The sequence below is a fragment of the Ambystoma mexicanum genome, unplaced genomic scaffold (genome assembly GCF_040938575.1).
Source record: "Ambystoma mexicanum isolate Mex_15411 unplaced genomic scaffold, UKY_AmexF1_1 Mex_scaf20, whole genome shotgun sequence".
In the NCBI taxonomy this organism is placed as follows: domain Eukaryota; kingdom Metazoa; phylum Chordata; class Amphibia; order Caudata; family Ambystomatidae; genus Ambystoma; species Ambystoma mexicanum.
In genome coordinates this window covers 3,071,927-3,096,660 of record NW_027182434.1, presented here as the reverse complement: position 1 = coordinate 3,096,660, position 24,734 = coordinate 3,071,927, and the positions used below count along the sequence as shown (strand labels likewise).

At 51.4% G+C, this 24,734-nt stretch overlaps 25 non-coding genes across 25 annotated transcripts; 17 read left to right on the top strand and 8 right to left on the bottom strand.

The window, feature by feature from the left end:
- Window positions 1-530: 530 nt before the first annotated feature.
- On the bottom strand, window positions 531-602 carry TRNAD-GUC (transfer RNA aspartic acid (anticodon GUC)). Its single transcript has one exon. It is a non-coding gene; the product is annotated as a tRNA-Asp (tRNA).
- Window positions 603-1,142: 540 nt separating this feature from the next.
- TRNAL-AAG (transfer RNA leucine (anticodon AAG)) lies at window positions 1,143-1,224 on the top strand. Its single transcript has one exon. It is a non-coding gene; the product is annotated as a tRNA-Leu (tRNA).
- A 1,382-nt stretch (window positions 1,225-2,606) lies between these two features.
- On the top strand, window positions 2,607-2,688 carry TRNAL-AAG (transfer RNA leucine (anticodon AAG)). The gene has a single exon. It is a non-coding gene; the product is annotated as a tRNA-Leu (tRNA).
- Window positions 2,689-4,074: 1,386 nt separating this feature from the next.
- On the top strand, window positions 4,075-4,156 carry TRNAL-AAG (transfer RNA leucine (anticodon AAG)). The gene has a single exon. It is a non-coding gene; the product is annotated as a tRNA-Leu (tRNA).
- A 774-nt stretch (window positions 4,157-4,930) lies between these two features.
- Window positions 4,931-5,002, bottom strand: TRNAD-GUC (transfer RNA aspartic acid (anticodon GUC)). The gene has a single exon. It is a non-coding gene; the product is annotated as a tRNA-Asp (tRNA).
- Window positions 5,003-5,542: 540 nt separating this feature from the next.
- Window positions 5,543-5,624, top strand: TRNAL-AAG (transfer RNA leucine (anticodon AAG)). Its single transcript has one exon. It is a non-coding gene; the product is annotated as a tRNA-Leu (tRNA).
- Window positions 5,625-7,006: 1,382 nt separating this feature from the next.
- Window positions 7,007-7,088, top strand: TRNAL-AAG (transfer RNA leucine (anticodon AAG)). Its single transcript has one exon. It is a non-coding gene; the product is annotated as a tRNA-Leu (tRNA).
- A 774-nt stretch (window positions 7,089-7,862) lies between these two features.
- Window positions 7,863-7,934, bottom strand: TRNAD-GUC (transfer RNA aspartic acid (anticodon GUC)). Its single transcript has one exon. It is a non-coding gene; the product is annotated as a tRNA-Asp (tRNA).
- Window positions 7,935-8,474: 540 nt separating this feature from the next.
- On the top strand, window positions 8,475-8,556 carry TRNAL-AAG (transfer RNA leucine (anticodon AAG)). Its single transcript has one exon. It is a non-coding gene; the product is annotated as a tRNA-Leu (tRNA).
- Window positions 8,557-9,942: 1,386 nt separating this feature from the next.
- On the top strand, window positions 9,943-10,024 carry TRNAL-AAG (transfer RNA leucine (anticodon AAG)). Its single transcript has one exon. It is a non-coding gene; the product is annotated as a tRNA-Leu (tRNA).
- Window positions 10,025-10,798: 774 nt separating this feature from the next.
- TRNAD-GUC (transfer RNA aspartic acid (anticodon GUC)) lies at window positions 10,799-10,870 on the bottom strand. The gene has a single exon. It is a non-coding gene; the product is annotated as a tRNA-Asp (tRNA).
- Window positions 10,871-11,410: 540 nt separating this feature from the next.
- On the top strand, window positions 11,411-11,492 carry TRNAL-AAG (transfer RNA leucine (anticodon AAG)). The gene has a single exon. It is a non-coding gene; the product is annotated as a tRNA-Leu (tRNA).
- Window positions 11,493-12,874: 1,382 nt separating this feature from the next.
- Window positions 12,875-12,956, top strand: TRNAL-AAG (transfer RNA leucine (anticodon AAG)). The gene has a single exon. It is a non-coding gene; the product is annotated as a tRNA-Leu (tRNA).
- Window positions 12,957-14,312: 1,356 nt separating this feature from the next.
- On the top strand, window positions 14,313-14,394 carry TRNAL-AAG (transfer RNA leucine (anticodon AAG)). The gene has a single exon. It is a non-coding gene; the product is annotated as a tRNA-Leu (tRNA).
- Window positions 14,395-15,168: 774 nt separating this feature from the next.
- On the bottom strand, window positions 15,169-15,240 carry TRNAD-GUC (transfer RNA aspartic acid (anticodon GUC)). Its single transcript has one exon. It is a non-coding gene; the product is annotated as a tRNA-Asp (tRNA).
- A 540-nt stretch (window positions 15,241-15,780) lies between these two features.
- Window positions 15,781-15,862, top strand: TRNAL-AAG (transfer RNA leucine (anticodon AAG)). Its single transcript has one exon. It is a non-coding gene; the product is annotated as a tRNA-Leu (tRNA).
- Window positions 15,863-16,636: 774 nt separating this feature from the next.
- TRNAD-GUC (transfer RNA aspartic acid (anticodon GUC)) lies at window positions 16,637-16,708 on the bottom strand. The gene has a single exon. It is a non-coding gene; the product is annotated as a tRNA-Asp (tRNA).
- A 540-nt stretch (window positions 16,709-17,248) lies between these two features.
- TRNAL-AAG (transfer RNA leucine (anticodon AAG)) lies at window positions 17,249-17,330 on the top strand. The gene has a single exon. It is a non-coding gene; the product is annotated as a tRNA-Leu (tRNA).
- A 1,382-nt stretch (window positions 17,331-18,712) lies between these two features.
- Window positions 18,713-18,794, top strand: TRNAL-AAG (transfer RNA leucine (anticodon AAG)). Its single transcript has one exon. It is a non-coding gene; the product is annotated as a tRNA-Leu (tRNA).
- Window positions 18,795-20,150: 1,356 nt separating this feature from the next.
- TRNAL-AAG (transfer RNA leucine (anticodon AAG)) lies at window positions 20,151-20,232 on the top strand. Its single transcript has one exon. It is a non-coding gene; the product is annotated as a tRNA-Leu (tRNA).
- Window positions 20,233-21,006: 774 nt separating this feature from the next.
- TRNAD-GUC (transfer RNA aspartic acid (anticodon GUC)) lies at window positions 21,007-21,078 on the bottom strand. Its single transcript has one exon. It is a non-coding gene; the product is annotated as a tRNA-Asp (tRNA).
- A 540-nt stretch (window positions 21,079-21,618) lies between these two features.
- Window positions 21,619-21,700, top strand: TRNAL-AAG (transfer RNA leucine (anticodon AAG)). Its single transcript has one exon. It is a non-coding gene; the product is annotated as a tRNA-Leu (tRNA).
- Window positions 21,701-22,474: 774 nt separating this feature from the next.
- Window positions 22,475-22,546, bottom strand: TRNAD-GUC (transfer RNA aspartic acid (anticodon GUC)). The gene has a single exon. It is a non-coding gene; the product is annotated as a tRNA-Asp (tRNA).
- A 540-nt stretch (window positions 22,547-23,086) lies between these two features.
- Window positions 23,087-23,168, top strand: TRNAL-AAG (transfer RNA leucine (anticodon AAG)). The gene has a single exon. It is a non-coding gene; the product is annotated as a tRNA-Leu (tRNA).
- Window positions 23,169-24,550: 1,382 nt separating this feature from the next.
- On the top strand, window positions 24,551-24,632 carry TRNAL-AAG (transfer RNA leucine (anticodon AAG)). The gene has a single exon. It is a non-coding gene; the product is annotated as a tRNA-Leu (tRNA).
- Window positions 24,633-24,734: the final 102 nt, after the last annotated feature.

Below are 24,734 nucleotides of genomic sequence, written 5' to 3'. Positions count from 1 at the left end.
GACGCGTCCTGGGAAGACCTCCCGTTGCAGCGGAATGAGCCCCACTTCCAGGGCGTGCTGGTAGCAAATTTCCCACAGCCCACAGGGAGCAAACGATCCCAGGTGTGATGTATCACCAGGAGAGGCTGAGATGAGAGTAAGGGTTCACGCGTGTGCCCGGACCGAGGTTAATGATGGGATTAGAGCTAGGGTTAGATGCAGGGAAAGAGTGAGAGTTATAATTAGGGATAAAGCTAACAGGTGATCATTACTCGTCATGTAACATGATACAAAGGGTCAGAAGAGGAACTGATTCAGGGTTACAATTTGGACTTCGCAGACAACAGGAGCACTAAATGGTGCTGAGGGGGACTCAATAAAGTGGACCGGCCGCCTAATGTAAGCAATTGTGCACAAATATTGTACGATGACTAGCGTTGCCGGTGCTTTTTTCTTAAAGAGTCAGTTCTTGGCACCCATTCCCTACTTGACTCAGCCTAATCTTCAAGAATATTTGTCAAGAACTAAAAAAAATCCAGAAAAGGTTTAACCTCCCCGTCGGGGAATTGAACCCCGGTCTCCCGCGTGACAGGCGGGGATACTGACCACTATACTAACGAGGAGACGTGAGGGCATGAAATGAACAGCTGCTGATGTCTGCACAGCATCCAGCGACCACCTAGCTGGCCTAGGGGGTCTCATTTTCCCCCGTCAAACGGCTTGCCCGATCTAAGGCTAATTTCTTTCTTTTTATCGGCACCAGGCTTAAAACTCAGTTTAAGGCGATAGTTCCGGGCTATGTTTGACTCCAGAGTTGAATCTGTCATCCCGCATTTCCTCAGCAAATCAAGCTACCCATCTCAAGTCTCATGAGCTGAGGACGGCAAAGTCCCTGTGGGCTTAGGACAGTCAAAGAAACCCCTGGGCTGCATGCTAAGCCCCTTTTCGGCTTCACTTTCCGAATCCTGCCCTAGCTTGCGATTAGTTTTTTTCTCACTTCTTGCCCCCATCTCCCACCTTGCCTCATGGTCTCCCCTCCTCTGCGCACCTGACAGTTTGCCTGCCCTTCCACTGCCTGTCTCCAGACTTTCCAAGGAGAAAAGGCAAAGCACTAAAGCGGGCCGGGCAACGGGTCAAGTTCCGCTTTCGGCGACTAGCAGGGAGGTAGCGTGGCCGAGCGGTCTAAGGCGCTGGATTAAGGCTCCAGTCTCTTCGGAGGCGTGGGTTCAAATCCCACCGCTGCCACTTTTCCTGGCCTTGCATTTTAAAGAAGAACGTAACGTTGACCTCTTCCTTCATTAGTGCCACCTCTGTCGCAATGAGCAAGCGGATGGTATGCCACACCCTGCAGGAAAAAGGTTTCGCTTCTGACGTCTTGCTTTTCTGGACATCCAGTCTCAAGTTTCCCATCTGGAACGGCGCTCCCTGCTGCTTTGTGAAGGCTTGCTGCAAGAGCCTTCGAAACCCAGGAGCTCTTGCGTTGAGCTGTGACGCGTCCTGGGAAGACCTCCCGTTGCAGCGGAATGAGCCCCACTTCCAGGGCGTGCTGGTAGCAAATTTCCCACAGCCCACAGGGAGCAAACGATCCCAGGTGTGATGTATCACCAGGAGAGGCTGAGATGAGAGTAAGGGTTCACGCGTGTGCCCGGACCGAGGTTAATGATGGGATTAGAGCTAGGGTTAGATGCAGGGAAAGAGTGAGAGTTATAATTAGGGATAAAGCTAACAGGTGATCATTACTCGTCATGTAACATGATACAAAGGGTCAGAAGAGGAACTGATTCAGGGTTACAATTTGGACTTCGCAGACAACAGGAGCACTAAATGGTGCTGAGGGGGACTCAATAAAGTGGACCGGCCGCCTAATGTAAGCAATTGTGCACAAATATTGTACGATGACTAGCGTTGCCGGTGCTTTTTTCTTAAAGAGTCAGTTCTTGGCACCCATTCCCTACTTGACTCAGCCTAATCTTCAAGAATATTTGTCAAGAACTAAAAAAAATCCAGAAAAGGTTTAACCTCCCCGTCGGGGAATTGAACCCCGGTCTCCCGCGTGACAGGGATACTGACCACTATACTAACGAGGAGACGTGAGGGCATGAAATGAACAGCTGCTGATGTCTGCACAGCATCCAGCGACCACCTAGCTGGCCTAGGGGGTCTCATTTTCCCCCGTCAAACGGCTTGCCCGATCTAAGGCTAATTTCTTTCTTTTTATCGGCACCAGGCTTAAAACTCAGTTTAAGGCGATAGTTCCGGGCTATGTTTGACTCCAGAGTTGAATCTGTCATCCCGCATTTCCTCAGCAAATCAAGCTACCCATCTCAAGTCTCATGAGCTGAGGACGGCAAAGTCCCTGTGGGCTTAGGACAGTCAAAGAAACCCCTGGGCTGCATGCTAAGCCCCTTTTCGGCTTCACTTTCCGAATCCTGCCCTAGCTTGCGATTAGTTTTTTTCTCACTTCTTGCCCCCATCTCCCACCTTGCCTCATGGTCTCCCCTCCTCTGCGCACCTGACAGTTTGCCTGCCCTTCCACTGCCTGTCTCCAGACTTTCCAAGGAGAAAAGGCAAAGCACTAAAGCGGGCCGGGCAACGGGTCAAGTTCCGCTTTCGGCGACTAGCAGGGAGGTAGCGTGGCCGAGCGGTCTAAGGCGCTGGATTAAGGCTCCAGTCTCTTCGGAGGCGTGGGTTCAAATCCCACCGCTGCCACTTTTCCTGGCCTTGCATTTTAAAGAAGAACGTAACGTTGACCTCTTCCTTCATTAGTGCCACCTCTGTCGCAATGAGCAAGCGGATGGTATGCCACACCCTGCAGGAAAAAGGTTTCGCTTCTGACGTCTTGCTTTTCTGGACATCCAGTCTCAAGTTTCCCATCTGGAACGGCGCTCCCTGCTGCTTTGTGAAGGCTTGCTGCAAGAGCCTTCGAAACCCAGGAGCTCTTGCGTTGAGCTGTGACGCGTCCTGGGAAGACCTCCCGTTGCAGCGGAATGAGCCCCACTTCCAGGGCGTGCTGGTAGCAAATTTCCCACAGCCCACAGGGAGCAAACGATCCCAGGTGTGATGTATCACCAGGAGAGGCTGAGATGAGAGTAAGGGTTCACGCGTGTGCCCGGACCGAGGTTAATGATGGGATTAGAGCTAGGGTTAGATGCAGGGAAAGAGTGAGAGTTATAATTAGGGATAAAGCTAACAGGTGATCATTACTCGTCATGTAACATGATACAAAGGGTCAGAAGAGGAACTGATTCAGGGTTACAATTTGGACTTCGCAGACAACAGGAGCACTAAATGGTGCTGAGGGGGACTCAATAAAGTGGACCGGCCGCCTAATGTAAGCAATTGTGCACAAATATTGTACGATGACTAGCGTTGCCGGTGCTTTTTTCTTAAAGAGTCAGTTCTTGGCACCCATTCCCTACTTGACTCAGCCTAATCTTCAAGAATATTTGTCAAGAACTAAAAAAAATCCAGAAAAGGTTTAACCTCCCCGTCGGGGAATTGAACCCCGGTCTCACGCGTGACAGGCGGGGATACTGACCACTATACTAACGAGGAGACGTGAGGGCATGAAATGAACAGCTGCTGATGTCTGCACAGCATCCAGCGACCACCTAGCTGGCCTAGGGGGTCTCATTTTCCCCCGTCAAACGGCTTGCCCGATCTAAGGCTAATTTCTTTCTTTTTATCGGCACCAGGCTTAAAACTCAGTTTAAGGCGATAGTTCCGGGCTATGTTTGACTCCAGAGTTGAATCTGTCATCCCGCATTTCCTCAGCAAATCAAGCTACCCATCTCAAGTCTCATGAGCTGAGGACGGCAAAGTCCCTGTGGGCTTAGGACAGTCAAAGAAACCCCTGGGCTGCATGCTAAGCCCCTTTTCGGCTTCACTTTCCGAATCCTGCCCTAGCTTGCGATTAGTTTTTTTCTCACTTCTTGCCCCCATCTCCCACCTTGCCTCATGGTCTCCCCTCCTCTGCGCACCTGACAGTTTGCCTGCCCTTCCACTGCCTGTCTCCAGACTTTCCAAGGAGAAAAGGCAAAGCACTAAAGCGGGCCGGGCAACGGGTCAAGTTCCGCTTTCGGCGACTAGCAGGGAGGTAGCGTGGCCGAGCGGTCTAAGGCGCTGGATTAAGGCTCCAGTCTCTTCGGAGGCGTGGGTTCAAATCCCACCGCTGCCACTTTTCCTGGCCTTGCATTTTAAAGAAGAACGTAACGTTGACCTCTTCCTTCATTAGTGCCACCTCTGTCGCAATGAGCAAGCGGATGGTATGCCACACCCTGCAGGAAAAAGGTTTCGCTTCTGACGTCTTGCTTTTCTGGACATCCAGTCTCAAGTTTCCCATCTGGAACGGCGCTCCCTGCTGCTTTGTGAAGGCTTGCTGCAAGAGCCTTCGAAACCCAGGAGCTCTTGCGTTGAGCTGTGACGCGTCCTGGGAAGACCTCCCGTTGCAGCGGAATGAGCCCCACTTCCAGGGCGTGCTGGTAGCAAATTTCCCACAGCCCACAGGGAGCAAACGATCCCAGGTGTGATGTATCACCAGGAGAGGCTGAGATGAGAGTAAGGGTTCACGCGTGTGCCCGGACCGAGGTTAATGATGGGATTAGAGCTAGGGTTAGATGCAGGGAAAGAGTGAGAGTTATAATTAGGGATAAAGCTAACAGGTGATCATTACTCGTCATGTAACATGATACAAAGGGTCAGAAGAGGAACTGATTCAGGGTTACAATTTGGACTTCGCAGACAACAGGAGCACTAAATGGTGCTGAGGGGGACTCAATAAAGTGGACCGGCCGCCTAATGTAAGCAATTGTGCACAAATATTGTACGATGACTAGCGTTGCCGGTGCTTTTTTCTTAAAGAGTCAGTTCTTGGCACCCATTCCCTACTTGACTCAGCCTAATCTTCAAGAATATTTGTCAAGAACTAAAAAAAATCCAGAAAAGGTTTAACCTCCCCGTCGGGGAATTGAACCCCGGTCTCCCGCGTGACAGGCGGGGATACTGACCACTATACTAACGAGGAGACGTGAGGGCATGAAATGAACAGCTGCTGATGTCTGCACAGCATCCAGCGACCACCTAGCTGGCCTAGGGGGTCTCATTTTCCCCCGTCAAACGGCTTGCCCGATCTAAGGCTAATTTCTTTCTTTTTATCGGCACCAGGCTTAAAACTCAGTTTAAGGCGATAGTTCCGGGCTATGTTTGACTCCAGAGTTGAATCTGTCATCCCGCATTTCCTCAGCAAATCAAGCTACCCATCTCAAGTCTCATGAGCTGAGGACGGCAAAGTCCCTGTGGGCTTAGGACAGTCAAAGAAACCCCTGGGCTGCATGCTAAGCCCCTTTTCGGCTTCACTTTCCGAATCCTGCCCTAGCTTGCGATTAGTTTTTTTCTCACTTCTTGCCCCCATCTCCCACCTTGCCTCATGGTCTCCCCTCCTCTGCGCACCTGACAGTTTGCCTGCCCTTCCACTGCCTGTCTCCAGACTTTCCAAGGAGAAAAGGCAAAGCACTAAAGCGGGCCGGGCAACGGGTCAAGTTCCGCTTTCGGCGACTAGCAGGGAGGTAGCGTGGCCGAGCGGTCTAAGGCGCTGGATTAAGGCTCCAGTCTCTTCGGAGGCGTGGGTTCAAATCCCACCGCTGCCACTTTTCCTGGCCTTGCATTTTAAAGAAGAACGTAACGTTGACCTCTTCCTTCATTAGTGCCACCTCTGTCGCAATGAGCAAGCGGATGGTATGCCACACCCTGCAGGAAAAAGGTTTCGCTTCTGACGTCTTGCTTTTCTGGACATCCAGTCTCAAGTTTCCCATCTGGAACGGCGCTCCCTGCTGCTTTGTGAAGGCTTGCTGCAAGAGCCTTCGAAACCCAGGAGCTCTTGCGTTGAGCTGTGACGCGTCCTGGGAAGACCTCCCGTTGCAGCGGAATGAGCCCCACTTCCAGGGCGTGCTGGTAGCAAATTTCCCACAGCCCACAGGGAGCAAACGATCCCAGGTGTGATGTATCACCAGGAGAGGCTGAGATGAGAGTAAGGGTTCACGCGTGTGCCCGGACCGAGGTTAATGATGGGATTAGAGCTAGGGTTAGATGCAGGGAAAGAGTGAGAGTTATAATTAGGGATAAAGCTAACAGGTGATCATTACTCGTCATGTAACATGATACAAAGGGTCAGAAGAGGAACTGATTCAGGGTTACAATTTGGACTTCGCAGACAACAGGAGCACTAAATGGTGCTGAGGGGGACTCAATAAAGTGGACCGGCCGCCTAATGTAAGCAATTGTGCACAAATATTGTACGATGACTAGCGTTGCCGGTGCTTTTTTCTTAAAGAGTCAGTTCTTGGCACCCATTCCCTACTTGACTCAGCCTAATCTTCAAGAATATTTGTCAAGAACTAAAAAAAATCCAGAAAAGGTTTAACCTCCCCGTCGGGGAATTGAACCCCGGTCTCCCGCGTGACAGGGATACTGACCACTATACTAACGAGGAGACGTGAGGGCATGAAATGAACAGCTGCTGATGTCTGCACAGCATCCAGCGACCACCTAGCTGGCCTAGGGGGTCTCATTTTCCCCCGTCAAACGGCTTGCCCGATCTAAGGCTAATTTCTTTCTTTTTATCGGCACCAGGCTTAAAACTCAGTTTAAGGCGATAGTTCCGGGCTATGTTTGACTCCAGAGTTGAATCTGTCATCCCGCATTTCCTCAGCAAATCAAGCTACCCATCTCAAGTCTCATGAGCTGAGGACGGCAAAGTCCCTGTGGGCTTAGGACAGTCAAAGAAACCCCTGGGCTGCATGCTAAGCCCCTTTTCGGCTTCACTTTCCGAATCCTGCCCTAGCTTGCGATTAGTTTTTTTCTCACTTCTTGCCCCCATCTCCCACCTTGCCTCATGGTCTCCCCTCCTCTGCGCACCTGACAGTTTGCCTGCCCTTCCACTGCCTGTCTCCAGACTTTCCAAGGAGAAAAGGCAAAGCACTAAAGCGGGCCGGGCAACGGGTCAAGTTCCGCTTTCGGCGACTAGCAGGGAGGTAGCGTGGCCGAGCGGTCTAAGGCGCTGGATTAAGGCTCCAGTCTCTTCGGAGGCGTGGGTTCAAATCCCACCGCTGCCACTTTTCCTGGCCTTGCATTTTAAAGAAGAACGTAACGTTGACCTCTTCCTTCATTAGTGCCACCTCTGTCGCAATGAGCAAGCGGATGGTATGCCACACCCTGCAGGAAAAAGGTTTCGCTTCTGACGTCTTGCTTTTCTGGACATCCAGTCTCAAGTTTCCCATCTGGAACGGCGCTCCCTGCTGCTTTGTGAAGGCTTGCTGCAAGAGCCTTCGAAACCCAGGAGCTCTTGCGTTGAGCTGTGACGCGTCCTGGGAAGACCTCCCGTTGCAGCGGAATGAGCCCCACTTCCAGGGCGTGCTGGTAGCAAATTTCCCACAGCCCACAGGGAGCAAACGATCCCAGGTGTGATGTATCACCAGGAGAGGCTGAGATGAGAGTAAGGGTTCACGCGTGTGCCCGGACCGAGGTTAATGATGGGATTAGAGCTAGGGTTAGATGCAGGGAAAGAGTGAGAGTTATAATTAGGGATAAAGCTAACAGGTGATCATTACTCGTCATGTAACATGATACAAAGGGTCAGAAGAGGAACTGATTCAGGGTTACAATTTGGACTTCGCAGACAACAGGAGCACTAAATGGTGCTGAGGGGGACTCAATAAAGTGGACCGGCCGCCTAATGTAAGCAATTGTGCACAAATATTGTACGATGACTAGCGTTGCCGGTGCTTTTTTCTTAAAGAGTCAGTTCTTGGCACCCATTCCCTACTTGACTCAGCCTAATCTTCAAGAATATTTGTCAAGAACTAAAAAAAATCCAGAAAAGGTTTAACCTCCCCGTCGGGGAATTGAACCCCGGTCTCCCGCGTGACAGGCGGGGATACTGACCACTATACTAACGAGGAGACGTGAGGGCATGAAATGAACAGCTGCTGATGTCTGCACAGCATCCAGCGACCACCTAGCTGGCCTAGGGGGTCTCATTTTCTCCCGTCAAACGGCTTGCCCGATCTAAGGCTAATTTCTTTCTTTTTATCGGCACCAGGCTTAAAACTCAGTTTAAGGCGATAGTTCCGGGCTATGTTTGACTCCAGAGTTGAATCTGTCATCCCGCATTTCCTCAGCAAATCAAGCTACCCATCTCAAGTCTCATGAGCTGAGGACGGCAAAGTCCCTGTGGGCTTAGGACAGTCAAAGAAACCCCTGGGCTGCATGCTAAGCCCCTTTTCGGCTTCACTTTCCGAATCCTGCCCTAGCTTGCGATTAGTTTTTTTCTCACTTCTTGCCCCCATCTCCCACCTTGCCTCATGGTCTCCCCTCCTCTGCGCACCTGACAGTTTGCCTGCCCTTCCACTGCCTGTCTCCAGACTTTCCAAGGAGAAAAGGCAAAGCACTAAAGCGGGCCGGGCAACGGGTCAAGTTCCGCTTTCGGCGACTAGCAGGGAGGTAGCGTGGCCGAGCGGTCTAAGGCGCTGGATTAAGGCTCCAGTCTCTTCGGAGGCGTGGGTTCAAATCCCACCGCTGCCACTTTTCCTGGCCTTGCATTTTAAAGAAGAACGTAACGTTGACCTCTTCCTTCATTAGTGCCACCTCTGTCGCAATGAGCAAGCGGATGGTATGCCACACCCTGCAGGAAAAAGGTTTCGCTTCTGACGTCTTGCTTTTCTGGACATCCAGTCTCAAGTTTCCCATCTGGAACGGCGCTCCCTGCTGCTTTGTGAAGGCTTGCTGCAAGAGCCTTCGAAACCCAGGAGCTCTTGCGTTGAGCTGTGACGCGTCCTGGGAAGACCTCCCGTTGCAGCGGAATGAGCCCCACTTCCAGGGCGTGCTGGTAGCAAATTTCCCACAGCCCACAGGGAGCAAACGATCCCAGGTGTGATGTATCACCAGGAGAGGCTGAGATGAGAGTAAGGGTTCACGCGTGTGCCCGGACCGAGGTTAATGATGGGATTAGAGCTAGGGTTAGATGCAGGGAAAGAGTGAGAGTTATAATTAGGGATAAAGCTAACAGGTGATCATTACTCGTCATGTAACATGATACAAAGGGTCAGAAGAGGAACTGATTCAGGGTTACAATTTGGACTTCGCAGACAACAGGAGCACTAAATGGTGCTGAGGGGGACTCAATAAAGTGGACCGGCCGCCTAATGTAAGCAATTGTGCACAAATATTGTACGATGACTAGCGTTGCCGGTGCTTTTTTCTTAAAGAGTCAGTTCTTGGCACCCATTCCCTACTTGACTCAGCCTAATCTTCAAGAATATTTGTCAAGAACTAAAAAAAATCCAGAAAAGGTTTAACCTCCCCGTCGGGGAATTGAACCCCGGTCTCCCGTGTGACAGGCGGGGATACTGACCACTATACTAACGAGGAGACGTGAGGGCATGAAATGAACAGCTGCTGATGTCTGCACAGCATCCAGCGACCACCTAGCTGGCCTAGGGGGTCTCATTTTCCCCCGTCAAACGGCTTGCCCGATCTAAGGCTAATTTCTTTCTTTTTATCGGCACCAGGCTTAAAACTCAGTTTAAGGCGATAGTTCCGGGCTATGTTTGACTCCAGAGTTGAATCTGTCATCCCGCATTTCCTCAGCAAATCAAGCTACCCATCTCAAGTCTCATGAGCTGAGGACGGCAAAGTCCCTGTGGGCTTAGGACAGTCAAAGAAACCCCTGGGCTGCATGCTAAGCCCCTTTTCGGCTTCACTTTCCGAATCCTGCCCTAGCTTGCGATTAGTTTTTTTCTCACTTCTTGCCCCCATCTCCCACCTTGCCTCATGGTCTCCCCTCCTCTGCGCACCTGACAGTTTGCCTGCCCTTCCACTGCCTGTCTCCAGACTTTCCAAGGAGAAAAGGCAAAGCACTAAAGCGGGCCGGGCAACGGGTCAAGTTCCGCTTTCGGCGACTAGCAGGGAGGTAGCGTGGCCGAGCGGTCTAAGGCGCTGGATTAAGGCTCCAGTCTCTTCGGAGGCGTGGGTTCAAATCCCACCGCTGCCACTTTTCCTGGCCTTGCATTTTAAAGAAGAACGTAACGTTGACCTCTTCCTTCATTAGTGCCACCTCTGTCGCAATGAGCAAGCGGATGGTATGCCACACCCTGCAGGAAAAAGGTTTCGCTTCTGACGTCTTGCTTTTCTGGACATCCAGTCTCAAGTTTCCCATCTGGAACGGCGCTCCCTGCTGCTTTGTGAAGGCTTGCTGCAAGAGCCTTCGAAACCCAGGAGCTCTTGCGTTGAGCTGTGACGCGTCCTGGGAAGACCTCCCGTTGCAGCGGAATGAGCCCCACTTCCAGGGCGTGCTGGTAGCAAATTTCCCACAGCCCACAGGGAGCAAACGATCCCAGGTGTGATGTATCACCAGGAGAGGCTGAGATGAGAGTAAGGGTTCACGCGTGTGCCCGGACCGAGGTTAATGATGGGATTAGAGCTAGGGTTAGATGCAGGGAAAGAGTGAGAGTTATAATTAGGGATAAAGCTAACAGGTGATCATTACTCGTCATGTAACATGATACAAAGGGTCAGAAGAGGAACTGATTCAGGGTTACAATTTGGACTTCGCAGACAACAGGAGCACTAAATGGTGCTGAGGGGGACTCAATAAAGTGGACCGGCCGCCTAATGTAAGCAATTGTGCACAAATATTGTACGATGACTAGCGTTGCCGGTGCTTTTTTCTTAAAGAGTCAGTTCTTGGCACCCATTCCCTACTTGACTCAGCCTAATCTTCAAGAATATTTGTCAAGAACTAAAAAAAATCCAGAAAAGGTTTAACCTCCCCGTCGGGGAATTGAACCCCGGTCTCCCGCGTGACAGGCGGGGATACTGACCACTATACTAACGAGGAGACGTGAGGGCATGAAATGAACAGCTGCTGATGTCTGCACAGCATCCAGCGACCACCTAGCTGGCCTAGGGGGTCTCATTTTCCCCCGTCAAACGGCTTGCCCGATCTAAGGCTAATTTCTTTCTTTTTATCGGCACCAGGCTTAAAACTCAGTTTAAGGCGATAGTTCCGGGCTATGTTTGACTCCAGAGTTGAATCTGTCATCCCGCATTTCCTCAGCAAATCAAGCTACCCATCTCAAGTCTCATGAGCTGAGGACGGCAAAGTCCCTGTGGGCTTAGGACAGTCAAAGAAACCCCTGGGCTGCATGCTAAGCCCCTTTTCGGCTTCACTTTCCGAATCCTGCCCTAGCTTGCGATTAGTTTTTTTCTCACTTCTTGCCCCCATCTCCCACCTTGCCTCATGGTCTCCCCTCCTCTGCGCACCTGACAGTTTGCCTGCCCTTCCACTGCCTGTCTCCAGACTTTCCAAGGAGAAAAGGCAAAGCACTAAAGCGGGCCGGGCAACGGGTCAAGTTCCGCTTTCGGCGACTAGCAGGGAGGTAGCGTGGCCGAGCGGTCTAAGGCGCTGGATTAAGGCTCCAGTCTCTTCGGAGGCGTGGGTTCAAATCCCACCGCTGCCACTTTTCCTGGCCTTGCATTTTAAAGAAGAACGTAACGTTGACCTCTTCCTTCATTAGTGCCACCTCTGTCGCAATGAGCAAGCGGATGGTATGCCACACCCTGCAGGAAAAAGGTTTCGCTTCTGACGTCTTGCTTTTCTGGACATCCAGTCTCAAGTTTCCCATCTGGAACGGCGCTCCCTGCTGCTTTGTGAAGGCTTGCTGCAAGAGCCTTCGAAACCCAGGAGCTCTTGCGTTGAGCTGTGACGCGTCCTGGGAAGACCTCCCGTTGCAGCGGAATGAGCCCCACTTCCAGGGCGTGCTGGTAGCAAATTTCCCACAGCCCACAGGGAGCAAACGATCCCAGGTGTGATGTATCACCAGGAGAGGCTGAGATGAGAGTAAGGGTTCACGCGTGTGCCCGGACCGAGGTTAATGATGGGATTAGAGCTAGGGTTAGATGCAGGGAAAGAGTGAGAGTTATAATTAGGGATAAAGCTAACAGGTGATCATTACTCGTCATGTAACATGATACAAAGGGTCAGAAGAGGAACTGATTCAGGGTTACAATTTGGACTTCGCAGACAACAGGAGCACTAAATGGTGCTGAGGGGGACTCAATAAAGTGGACCGGCCGCCTAATGTAAGCAATTGTGCACAAATATTGTACGATGACTAGCGTTGCCGGTGCTTTTTTCTTAAAGAGTCAGTTCTTGGCACCCATTCCCTACTTGACTCAGCCTAATCTTCAAGAATATTTGTCAAGAACTAAAAAAAATCCAGAAAAGGTTTAACCTCCCCGTCGGGGAATTGAACCCCGGTCTCCCGCGTGACAGGGATACTGACCACTATACTAACGAGGAGACGTGAGGGCATGAAATGAACAGCTGCTGATGTCTGCACAGCATCCAGCGACCACCTAGCTGGCCTAGGGGGTCTCATTTTCCCCCGTCAAACGGCTTGCCCGATCTAAGGCTAATTTCTTTCTTTTTATCGGCACCAGGCTTAAAACTCAGTTTAAGGCGATAGTTCCGGGCTATGTTTGACTCCAGAGTTGAATCTGTCATCCCGCATTTCCTCAGCAAATCAAGCTACCCATCTCAAGTCTCATGAGCTGAGGACGGCAAAGTCCCTGTGGGCTTAGGACAGTCAAAGAAACCCCTGGGCTGCATGCTAAGCCCCTTTTCGGCTTCACTTTCCGAATCCTGCCCTAGCTTGCGATTAGTTTTTTTCTCACTTCTTGCCCCCATCTCCCACCTTGCCTCATGGTCTCCCCTCCTCTGCGCACCTGACAGTTTGCCTGCCCTTCCACTGCCTGTCTCCAGACTTTCCAAGGAGAAAAGGCAAAGCACTAAAGCGGGCCGGGCAACGGGTCAAGTTCCGCTTTCGGCGACTAGCAGGGAGGTAGCGTGGCCGAGCGGTCTAAGGCGCTGGATTAAGGCTCCAGTCTCTTCGGAGGCGTGGGTTCAAATCCCACCGCTGCCACTTTTCCTGGCCTTGCATTTTAAAGAAGAACGTAACGTTGACCTCTTCCTTCATTAGTGCCACCTCTGTCGCAATGAGCAAGCGGATGGTATGCCACACCCTGCAGGAAAAAGGTTTCGCTTCTGACGTCTTGCTTTTCTGGACATCCAGTCTCAAGTTTCCCATCTGGAACGGCGCTCCCTGCTGCTTTGTGAAGGCTTGCTGCAAGAGCCTTCGAAACCCAGGAGCTCTTGCGTTGAGCTGTGACGCGTCCTGGGAAGACCTCCCGTTGCAGCGGAATGAGCCCCACTTCCAGGGCGTGCTGGTAGCAAATTTCCCACAGCCCACAGGGAGCAAACGATCCCAGGTGTGATGTATCACCAGGAGAGGCTGAGATGAGAGTAAGGGTTCACGCGTGTGCCCGGACCGAGGTTAATGATGGGATTAGAGCTAGGGTTAGATGCAGGGAAAGAGTGAGAGTTATAATTAGGGATAAAGCTAACAGGTGATCATTACTCGTCATGTAACATGATACAAAGGGTCAGAAGAGGAACTGATTCAGGGTTACAATTTGGACTTCGCAGACAACAGGAGCACTAAATGGTGCTGAGGGGGACTCAATAAAGTGGACCGGCCGCCTAATGTAAGCAATTGTGCACAAATATTGTACGATGACTAGCGTTGCCGGTGCTTTTTTCTTAAAGAGTCAGTTCTTGGCACCCATTCCCTACTTGACTCAGCCTAATCTTCAAGAATATTTGTCAAGAACTAAAAAAAATCCAGAAAAGGTTTAACCTCCCCGTCGGGCGGGGATACTGACCACTATACTAACGAGGAGACGTGAGGGCATGAAATGAACAGCTGCTGATGTCTGCACAGCATCCAGCGACCACCTAGCTGGCCTAGGGGGTCTCATTTTCCCCCGTCAAACGGCTTGCCCGATCTAAGGCTAATTTCTTTCTTTTTATCGGCACCAGGCTTAAAACTCAGTTTAAGGCGATAGTTCCGGGCTATGTTTGACTCCAGAGTTGAATCTGTCATCCCGCATTTCCTCAGCAAATCAAGCTACCCATCTCAAGTCTCATGAGCTGAGGACGGCAAAGTCCCTGTGGGCTTAGGACAGTCAAAGAAACCCCTGGGCTGCATGCTAAGCCCCTTTTCGGCTTCACTTTCCGAATCCTGCCCTAGCTTGCGATTAGTTTTTTTCTCACTTCTTGCCCCCATCTCCCACCTTGCCTCATGGTCTCCCCTCCTCTGCGCACCTGACAGTTTGCCTGCCCTTCCACTGCCTGTCTCCAGACTTTCCAAGGAGAAAAGGCAAAGCACTAAAGCGGGCCGGGCAACGGGTCAAGTTCCGCTTTCGGCGACTAGCAGGGAGGTAGCGTGGCCGAGCGGTCTAAGGCGCTGGATTAAGGCTCCAGTCTCTTCGGAGGCGTGGGTTCAAATCCCACCGCTGCCACTTTTCCTGGCCTTGCATTTTAAAGAAGAACGTAACGTTGACCTCTTCCTTCATTAGTGCCACCTCTGTCGCAATGCGCAAGCGGATGGTATGCCACACCCTGCAGGAAAAAGGTTTCGCTTCTGACGTCTTGCTTTTCTGGACATCCAGTCTCAAGTTTCCCATCTGGAACGGCGCTCCCTGCTGCTTTGTGAAGGCTTGCTGCAAGAGCCTTCGAAACCCAGGAGCTCTTGCGTTGAGCTGTGACGCGTCCTGGGAAGACCTCCCGTTGCAGCGGAATGAGCCCCACTTCCAGGGCGTGCTGGTAGCAAATTTCCCACAGCCCACAGGGAGCAAACGATCCCAGGTGTGATGTATCACCAGGAGAGGCTGAGATGAGAGTAAGGGTTCACGCGTGTGCCCGGACCGAGGTTAATGATGGGATTAGAGCTAGGGTTAGATGCAGGGAAAGAGTGAGAGTTATAATTAGGGATAAAGCTAACAGGTGATCATTACTCGTCATGTAACATGATACAAAGGGTCAGAAGAGGAACTGATTCAGGGTTACAATTTGGACTTCGCAGACAACAGGAGCACTAAATGGTGCTGAGGGGGACTCAATAAAGTGGACCGGCCGCCTAATGTAAGCAATTGTGCACAAATATTGTACGATGACTAGCGTTGCCGGTGCTTTTTTCTTAAAGAGTCAGTTCTTGGCACCCATTCCCTACTTGACTCAGCCTAATCTTCAAGAATATTTGTCAAGAACTAAAAAAAATCCAGAAAAGGTTTAACCTCCCCGTCGGGGAATTGAACCCCGGTCTCCCGCGTGACAGGCGGGGATACTGACCACTATACTAACGAGGAGACGTGAGGGCATGAAATGAACAGCTGCTGATGTCTGCACAGCATCCAGCGACCACCTAGCTGGCCTAGGGGGTCTCATTTTCCCCCGTCAAACGGCTTGCCCGATCTAAGGCTAATTTCTTTCTTTTTATCGGCACCAGGCTTAAAACTCAGTTTAAGGCGATAGTTCCGGGCTATGTTTGACTCCAGAGTTGAATCTGTCATCCCGCATTTCCTCAGCAAATCAAGCTACCCATCTCAAGTCTCATGAGCTGAGGACGGCAAAGTCCCTGTGGGCTTAGGACAGTCAAAGAAACCCCTGGGCTGCATGCTAAGCCCCTTTTCGGCTTCACTTTCCGAATCCTGCCCTAGCTTGCGATTAGTTTTTTTCTCACTTCTTGCCCCCATCTCCCACCTTGCCTCATGGTCTCCCCTCCTCTGCGCACCTGACAGTTTGCCTGCCCTTCCACTGCCTGTCTCCAGACTTTCCAAGGAGAAAAGGCAAAGCACTAAAGCGGGCCGGGCAACGGGTCAAGTTCCGCTTTCGGCGACTAGCAGGGAGGTAGCGTGGCCGAGCGGTCTAAGGCGCTGGATTAAGGCTCCAGTCTCTTCGGAGGCGTGGGTTCAAATCCCACCGCTGCCACTTTTCCTGGCCTTGCATTTTAAAGAAGAACGTAACGTTGACCTCTTCCTTCATTAGTGCCACCTCTGTCGCAATGAGCAAGCGGATGGTATGCCACACCCTGCAGGAAAAAGGTTTCGCTTCTGACGTCTTGCTTTTCTGGACATCCAGTCTCAAGTTTCCCATCTGGAACGGCGCTCCCTGCTGCTTTGTGAAGGCTTGCTGCAAGAGCCTTCGAAACCCAGGAGCTCTTGCGTTGAGCTGTGACGCGTCCTGGGAAGACCTCCCGTTGCAGCGGAATGAGCCCCACTTCCAGGGCGTGCTGGTAGCAAATTTCCCACAGCCCACAGGGAGCAAACGATCCCAGGTGTGATGTATCACCAGGAGAGGCTGAGATGAGAGTAAGGGTTCACGCGTGTGCCCGGACCGAGGTTAATGATGGGATTAGAGCTAGGGTTAGATGCAGGGAAAGAGTGAGAGTTATAATTAGGGATAAAGCTAACAGGTGATCATTACTCGTCATGTAACATGATACAAAGGGTCAGAAGAGGAACTGATTCAGGGTTACAATTTGGACTTCGCAGACAACAGGAGCACTAAATGGTGCTGAGGGGGACTCAATAAAGTGGACCGGCCGCCTAATGTAAGCAATTGTGCACAAATATTGTACGATGACTAGCGTTGCCGGTGCTTTTTTCTTAAAGAGTCAGTTCTTGGCACCCATTCCCTACTTGACTCAGCCTAATCTTCAAGAATATTTGTCAAGAACTAAAAAAAATCCAGAAAAGGTTTAACCTCCCCGTCGGGGAATTGAACCCCGGTCTCCCGCGTGACAGGCGGGGATACTGACCACTATACTAACGAGGAGACGTGAGGGCATGAAATGAACAGCTGCTGATGTCTGCACAGCATCCAGCGACCACCTAGCTGGCCTAGGGGGTCTCATTTTCCCCCGTCAAACGGCTTGCCCGATCTAAGGCTAATTTCTTTCTTTTTATCGGCACCAGGCTTAAAACTCAGTTTAAGGCGATAGTTCCGGGCTATGTTTGACTCCAGAGTTGAATCTGTCATCCCGCATTTCCTCAGCAAATCAAGCTACCCATCTCAAGTCTCATGAGCTGAGGACGGCAAAGTCCCTGTGGGCTTAGGACAGTCAAAGAAACCCCTGGGCTGCATGCTAAGCCCCTTTTCGGCTTCACTTTCCGAATCCTGCCCTAGCTTGCGATTAGTTTTTTTCTCACTTCTTGCCCCCATCTCCCACCTTGCCTCATGGTCTCCCCTCCTCTGCGCACCTGACAGTTTGCCTGCCCTTCCACTGCCTGTCTCCAGACTTTCCAAGGAGAAAAGGCAAAGCACTAAAGCGGGCCGGGCAACGGGTCAAGTTCCGCTTTCGGCGACTAGCAGGGAGGTAGCGTGGCCGAGCGGTCTAAGGCGCTGGATTAAGGCTCCAGTCTCTTCGGAGGCGTGGGTTCAAATCCCACCGCTGCCACTTTTCCTGGCCTTGCATTTTAAAGAAGAACGTAACGTTGACCTCTTCCTTCATTAGTGCCACCTCTGTCGCAATGAGCAAGCGGATGGTATGCCACACCCTGCAGGAAAAAGGTTTCGCTTCTGACGTCTTGCTTTTCTGGACATCCAGTCTCAAGTTTCCCATCTGGAACGGCGCTCCCTGCTGCTTTGTGAAGGCTTGCTGCAAGAGCCTTCGAAACCCAGGAGCTCTTGCGTTGAGCTGTGACGCGTCCTGGGAAGACCTCCCGTTGCAGCGGAATGAGCCCCACTTCCAGGGCGTGCTGGTAGCAAATTTCCCACAGCCCACAGGGAGCAAACGATCCCAGGTGTGATGTATCACCAGGAGAGGCTGAGATGAGAGTAAGGGTTCACGCGTGTGCCCGGACCGAGGTTAATGATGGGATTAGAGCTAGGGTTAGATGCAGGGAAAGAGTGAGAGTTATAATTAGGGATAAAGCTAACAGGTGATCATTACTCGTCATGTAACATGATACAAAGGGTCAGAAGAGGAACTGATTCAGGGTTACAATTTGGACTTCGCAGACAACAGGAGCACTAAATGGTGCTGAGGGGGACTCAATAAAGTGGACCGGCCGCCTAATGTAAGCAATTGTGCACAAATATTGTACGATGACTAGCGTTGCCGGTGCTTTTTTCTTAAAGAGTCAGTTCTTGGCACCCATTCCCTACTTGACTCAGCCTAATCTTCAAGAATATTTGTCAAGAACTAAAAAAAATCCAGAAAAGGTTTAACCTCCCCGTCGGGGAATTGAACCCCGGTCTCCCGCGTGACAGGGATACTGACCACTATACTAACGAGGAGACGTGAGGGCATGAAATGAACAGCTGCTGATGTCTGCACAGCATCCAGCGACCACCTAGCTGGCCTAGGGGGTCTCATTTTCCCCCGTCAAACGGCTTGCCCGATCTAAGGCTAATTTCTTTCTTTTTATCGGCACCAGGCTTAAAACTCAGTTTAAGGCGATAGTTCCGGGCTATGTTTGACTCCAGAGTTGAATCTGTCATCCCGCATTTCCTCAGCAAATCAAGCTACCCATCTCAAGTCTCATGAGCTGAGGACGGCAAAGTCCCTGTGGGCTTAGGACAGTCAAAGAAACCCCTGGGCTGCATGCTAAGCCCCTTTTCGGCTTCACTTTCCGAATCCTGCCCTAGCTTGCGATTAGTTTTTTTCTCACTTCTTGCCCCCATCTCCCACCTTGCCTCATGGTCTCCCCTCCTCTGCGCACCTGACAGTTTGCCTGCCCTTCCACTGCCTGTCTCCAGACTTTCCAAGGAGAAAAGGCAAAGCACTAAAGCGGGCCGGGCAACGGGTCAAGTTCCGCTTTCGGCGACTAGCAGGGAGGTAGCGTGGCCGAGCGGTCTAAGGCGCTGGATTAAGGCTCCAGTCTCTTCGGAGGCGTGGGTTCAAATCCCACCGCTGCCACTTTTCCTGGCCTTGCATTTTAAAGAAGAACGTAACGTTGACCTCTTCCTTCATTAGTGCCACCTCTGTCGCAATGAGCAAGCGGATGGTATGCCACACCCTGCAGGAAAAAGGTTTCGCTTCTGACGTCTTGCTTTTCTGGACATCCAGTCTCAAGTTTCCCATCTGGAACGGCGCTCCCTGCTGCTTTGTGAAGGCTTGCTGCAAGAGCCTTCGAAACCCAGGAGCTCTTGCGTTGAGCTGTGACGCGTCCTGGGAAGACCTCCCGTTGCAGCGGAATGAGCCCCACTTCCAGGGCGTGCTGGTAGCAAATTTCCCACAGCCCACAGGGAGCAAACGATCCCAGGTGTGATGTATCACCAGGAGAGGCTGAGATGAGAGTAAGGGTTCACGCGTGTGCCCGGACCGAGGTTAATGATGGGATTAGAGCTAGGGTTAGATGCAGGGAAAGAGTGAGAGTTATAATTAGGGATAAAGCTAACAGGTGATCATTACTCGTCATGTAACATGATACAAAGGGTCAGAAGAGGAACTGATTCAGGGTTACAATTTGGACTTCGCAGACAACAGGAGCACTAAATGGTGCTGAGGGGGACTCAATAAAGTGGACCGGCCGCCTAATGTAAGCAATTGTGCACAAATATTGTACGATGACTAGCGTTGCCGGTGCTTTTTTCTTAAAGAGTCAGTTCTTGGCACCCATTCCCTACTTGACTCAGCCTAATCTTCAAGAATATTTGTCAAGAACTAAAAAAAATCCAGAAAAGGTTTAACCTCCCCGTCGGGCGGGGATACTGACCACTATACTAACGAGGAGACGTGAGGGCATGAAATGAACAGCTGCTGATGTCTGCACAGCATCCAGCGACCACCTAGCTGGCCTAGGGGGTCTCATTTTCCCCCGTCAAACGGCTTGCCCGATCTAAGGCTAATTTCTTTCTTTTTATCGGCACCAGGCTTAAAACTCAGTTTAAGGCGATAGTTCCGGGCTATGTTTGACTCCAGAGTTGAATCTGTCATCCCGCATTTCCTCAGCAAATCAAGCTACCCATCTCAAGTCTCATGAGCTGAGGACGGCAAAGTCCCTGTGGGCTTAGGACAGTCAAAGAAACCCCTGGGCTGCATGCTAAGCCCCTTTTCGGCTTCACTTTCCGAATCCTGCCCTAGCTTGCGATTAGTTTTTTTCTCACTTCTTGCCCCCATCTCCCACCTTGCCTCATGGTCTCCCCTCCTCTGCGCACCTGACAGTTTGCCTGCCCTTCCACTGCCTGTCTCCAGACTTTCCAAGGAGAAAAGGCAAAGCACTAAAGCGGGCCGGGCAACGGGTCAAGTTCCGCTTTCGGCGACTAGCAGGGAGGTAGCGTGGCCGAGCGGTCTAAGGCGCTGGATTAAGGCTCCAGTCTCTTCGGAGGCGTGGGTTCAAATCCCACCGCTGCCACTTTTCCTGGCCTTGCATTTTAAAGAAGAACGTAACGTTGACCTCTTCCTTCATTAGTGCCACCTCTGTCGCAATGCGCAAGCGGATGGTATGCCACACCCTGCAGGAAAAAGGTTTCGCTTCTGACGTCTTGCTTTTCTGGACATCCAGTCTCAAGTTTCCCATCTGGAACGGCGCTCCCTGCTGCTTTGTGAAGGCTTGCTGCAAGAGCCTTCGAAACCCAGGAGCTCTTGCGTTGAGCTGTGACGCGTCCTGGGAAGACCTCCCGTTGCAGCGGAATGAGCCCCACTTCCAGGGCGTGCTGGTAGCAAATTTCCCACAGCCCACAGGGAGCAAACGATCCCAGGTGTGATGTATCACCAGGAGAGGCTGAGATGAGAGTAAGGGTTCACGCGTGTGCCCGGACCGAGGTTAATGATGGGATTAGAGCTAGGGTTAGATGCAGGGAAAGAGTGAGAGTTATAATTAGGGATAAAGCTAACAGGTGATCATTACTCGTCATGTAACATGATACAAAGGGTCAGAAGAGGAACTGATTCAGGGTTACAATTTGGACTTCGCAGACAACAGGAGCACTAAATGGTGCTGAGGGGGACTCAATAAAGTGGACCGGCCGCCTAATGTAAGCAATTGTGCACAAATATTGTACGATGACTAGCGTTGCCGGTGCTTTTTTCTTAAAGAGTCAGTTCTTGGCACCCATTCCCTACTTGACTCAGCCTAATCTTCAAGAATATTTGTCAAGAACTAAAAAAAATCCAGAAAAGGTTTAACCTCCCCGTCGGGGAATTGAACCCCGGTCTCCCGCGTGACAGGCGGGGATACTGACCACTATACTAACGAGGAGACGTGAGGGCATGAAATGAACAGCTGCTGATGTCTGCACAGCATCCAGCGACCACCTAGCTGGCCTAGGGGGTCTCATTTTCCCCCGTCAAACGGCTTGCCCGATCTAAGGCTAATTTCTTTCTTTTTATCGGCACCAGGCTTAAAACTCAGTTTAAGGCGATAGTTCCGGGCTATGTTTGACTCCAGAGTTGAATCTGTCATCCCGCATTTCCTCAGCAAATCAAGCTACCCATCTCAAGTCTCATGAGCTGAGGACGGCAAAGTCCCTGTGGGCTTAGGACAGTCAAAGAAACCCCTGGGCTGCATGCTAAGCCCCTTTTCGGCTTCACTTTCCGAATCCTGCCCTAGCTTGCGATTAGTTTTTTTCTCACTTCTTGCCCCCATCTCCCACCTTGCCTCATGGTCTCCCCTCCTCTGCGCACCTGACAGTTTGCCTGCCCTTCCACTGCCTGTCTCCAGACTTTCCAAGGAGAAAAGGCAAAGCACTAAAGCGGGCCGGGCAACGGGTCAAGTTCCGCTTTCGGCGACTAGCAGGGAGGTAGCGTGGCCGAGCGGTCTAAGGCGCTGGATTAAGGCTCCAGTCTCTTCGGAGGCGTGGGTTCAAATCCCACCGCTGCCACTTTTCCTGGCCTTGCATTTTAAAGAAGAACGTAACGTTGACCTCTTCCTTCATTAGTGCCACCTCTGTCGCAATGAGCAAGCGGATGGTATGCCACACCCTGCAGGAAAAAGGTTTCGCTTCTGACGTCTTGCTTTTCTGGACATCCAGTCTCAAGTTTCCCATCTGGAACGGCGCTCCCTGCTGCTTTGTGAAGGCTTGCTGCAAGAGCCTTCGAAACCCAGGAGCTCTTGCGTTGAGCTGTGACGCGTCCTGGGAAGACCTCCCGTTGCAGCGGAATGAGCCCCACTTCCAGGGCGTGCTGGTAGCAAATTTCCCACAGCCCACAGGGAGCAAACGATCCCAGGTGTGATGTATCACCAGGAGAGGCTGAGATGAGAGTAAGGGTTCACGCGTGTGCCCGGACCGAGGTTAATGATGGGATTAGAGCTAGGGTTAGATGCAGGGAAAGAGTGAGAGTTATAATTAGGGATAAAGCTAACAGGTGATCATTACTCGTCATGTAACATGATACAAAGGGTCAGAAGAGGAACTGATTCAGGGTTACAATTTGGACTTCGCAGACAACAGGAGCACTAAATGGTGCTGAGGGGGACTCAATAAAGTGGACCGGCCGCCTAATGTAAGCAATTGTGCACAAATATTGTACGATGACTAGCGTTGCCGGTGCTTTTTTCTTAAAGAGTCAGTTCTTGGCACCCATTCCCTACTTGACTCAGCCTAATCTTCAAGAATATTTGTCAAGAACTAAAAAAAATCCAGAAAAGGTTTAACCTCCCCGTCGGGGAATTGAACCCCGGTCTCCCGCGTGACAGGCGGGGATACTGACCACTATACTAACGAGGAGACGTGAGGGCATGAAATGAACAGCTGCTGATGTCTGCACAGCATCCAGCGACCACCTAGCTGGCCTAGGGGGTCTCATTTTCCCCCGTCAAACGGCTTGCCCGATCTAAGGCTAATTTCTTTCTTTTTATCGGCACCAGGCTTAAAACTCAGTTTAAGGCGATAGTTCCGGGCTATGTTTGACTCCAGAGTTGAATCTGTCATCCCGCATTTCCTCAGCAAATCAAGCTACCCATCTCAAGTCTCATGAGCTGAGGACGGCAAAGTCCCTGTGGGCTTAGGACAGTCAAAGAAACCCCTGGGCTGCATGCTAAGCCCCTTTTCGGCTTCACTTTCCGAATCCTGCCCTAGCTTGCGATTAGTTTTTTTCTCACTTCTTGCCCCCATCTCCCACCTTGCCTCATGGTCTCCCCTCCTCTGCGCACCTGACAGTTTGCCTGCCCTTCCACTGCCTGTCTCCAGACTTTCCAAGGAGAAAAGGCAAAGCACTAAAGCGGGCCGGGCAACGGGTCAAGTTCCGCTTTCGGCGACTAGCAGGGAGGTAGCGTGGCCGAGCGGTCTAAGGCGCTGGATTAAGGCTCCAGTCTCTTCGGAGGCGTGGGTTCAAATCCCACCGCTGCCACTTTTCCTGGCCTTGCATTTTAAAGAAGAACGTAACGTTGACCTCTTCCTTCATTAGTGCCACCTCTGTCGCAATGAGCAAGCGGATGGTATGCCACACCCTGCAGGAAAAAGGTTTCGCTTCTGACGTCTTGCTTTTCTGGACATCCAGTCTCAAGTTTCCCATCTGGAACGGCGCTCCCTGCTGCTTTGTGAAGGCTTGCTGCAAGAGCCTTCGAAACCCAGGAGCTCTTGCGTTGAGCTGTGACGCGTCCTGGGAAGACCTCCCGTTGCAGCGGAATGAGCCCCACTTCCAGGGCGTGCTGGTAGCAAATTTCCCACAGCCCACAGGGAGCAAACGATCCCAGGTGTGATGTATCACCAGGAGAGGCTGAGATGAGAGTAAGGGTTCACGCGTGTGCCCGGACCGAGGTTAATGATGGGATTAGAGCTAGGGTTAGATGCAGGGAAAGAGTGAGAGTTATAATTAGGGATAAAGCTAACAGGTGATCATTACTCGTCATGTAACATGATACAAAGGGTCAGAAGAGGAACTGATTCAGGGTTACAATTTGGACTTCGCAGACAACAGGAGCACTAAATGGTGCTGAGGGGGACTCAATAAAGTGGACCGGCCGCCTAATGTAAGCAATTGTGCACAAATATTGTACGATGACTAGCGTTGCCGGTGCTTTTTTCTTAAAGAGTCAGTTCTTGGCACCCATTCCCTACTTGACTCAGCCTAATCTTCAAGAATATTTGTCAAGAACTAAAAAAAATCCAGAAAAGGTTTAACCTCCCCGTCGGGGAATTGAACCCCGGTCTCCCGCGTGACAGGGATACTGACCACTATACTAACGAGGAGACGTGAGGGCATGAAATGAACAGCTGCTGATGTCTGCACAGCATCCAGCGACCACCTAGCTGGCCTAGGGGGTCTCATTTTCCCCCGTCAAACGGCTTGCCCGATCTAAGGCTAATTTCTTTCTTTTTATCGGCACCAGGCTTAAAACTCAGTTTAAGGCGATAGTTCCGGGCTATGTTTGACTCCAGAGTTGAATCTGTCATCCCGCATTTCCTCAGCAAATCAAGCTACCCATCTCAAGTCTCATGAGCTGAGGACGGCAAAGTCCCTGTGGGCTTAGGACAGTCAAAGAAACCCCTGGGCTGCATGCTAAGCCCCTTTTCGGCTTCACTTTCCGAATCCTGCCCTAGCTTGCGATTAGTTTTTTTCTCACTTCTTGCCCCCATCTCCCACCTTGCCTCATGGTCTCCCCTCCTCTGCGCACCTGACAGTTTGCCTGCCCTTCCACTGCCTGTCTCCAGACTTTCCAAGGAGAAAAGGCAAAGCACTAAAGCGGGCCGGGCAACGGGTCAAGTTCCGCTTTCGGCGACTAGCAGGGAGGTAGCGTGGCCGAGCGGTCTAAGGCGCTGGATTAAGGCTCCAGTCTCTTCGGAGGCGTGGGTTCAAATCCCACCGCTGCCACTTTTCCTGGCCTTGCATTTTAAAGAAGAACGTAACGTTGACCTCTTCCTTCATTAGTGCCACCTCTGTCGCAATGAGCAAGCGGATGGTATGCCACACCCT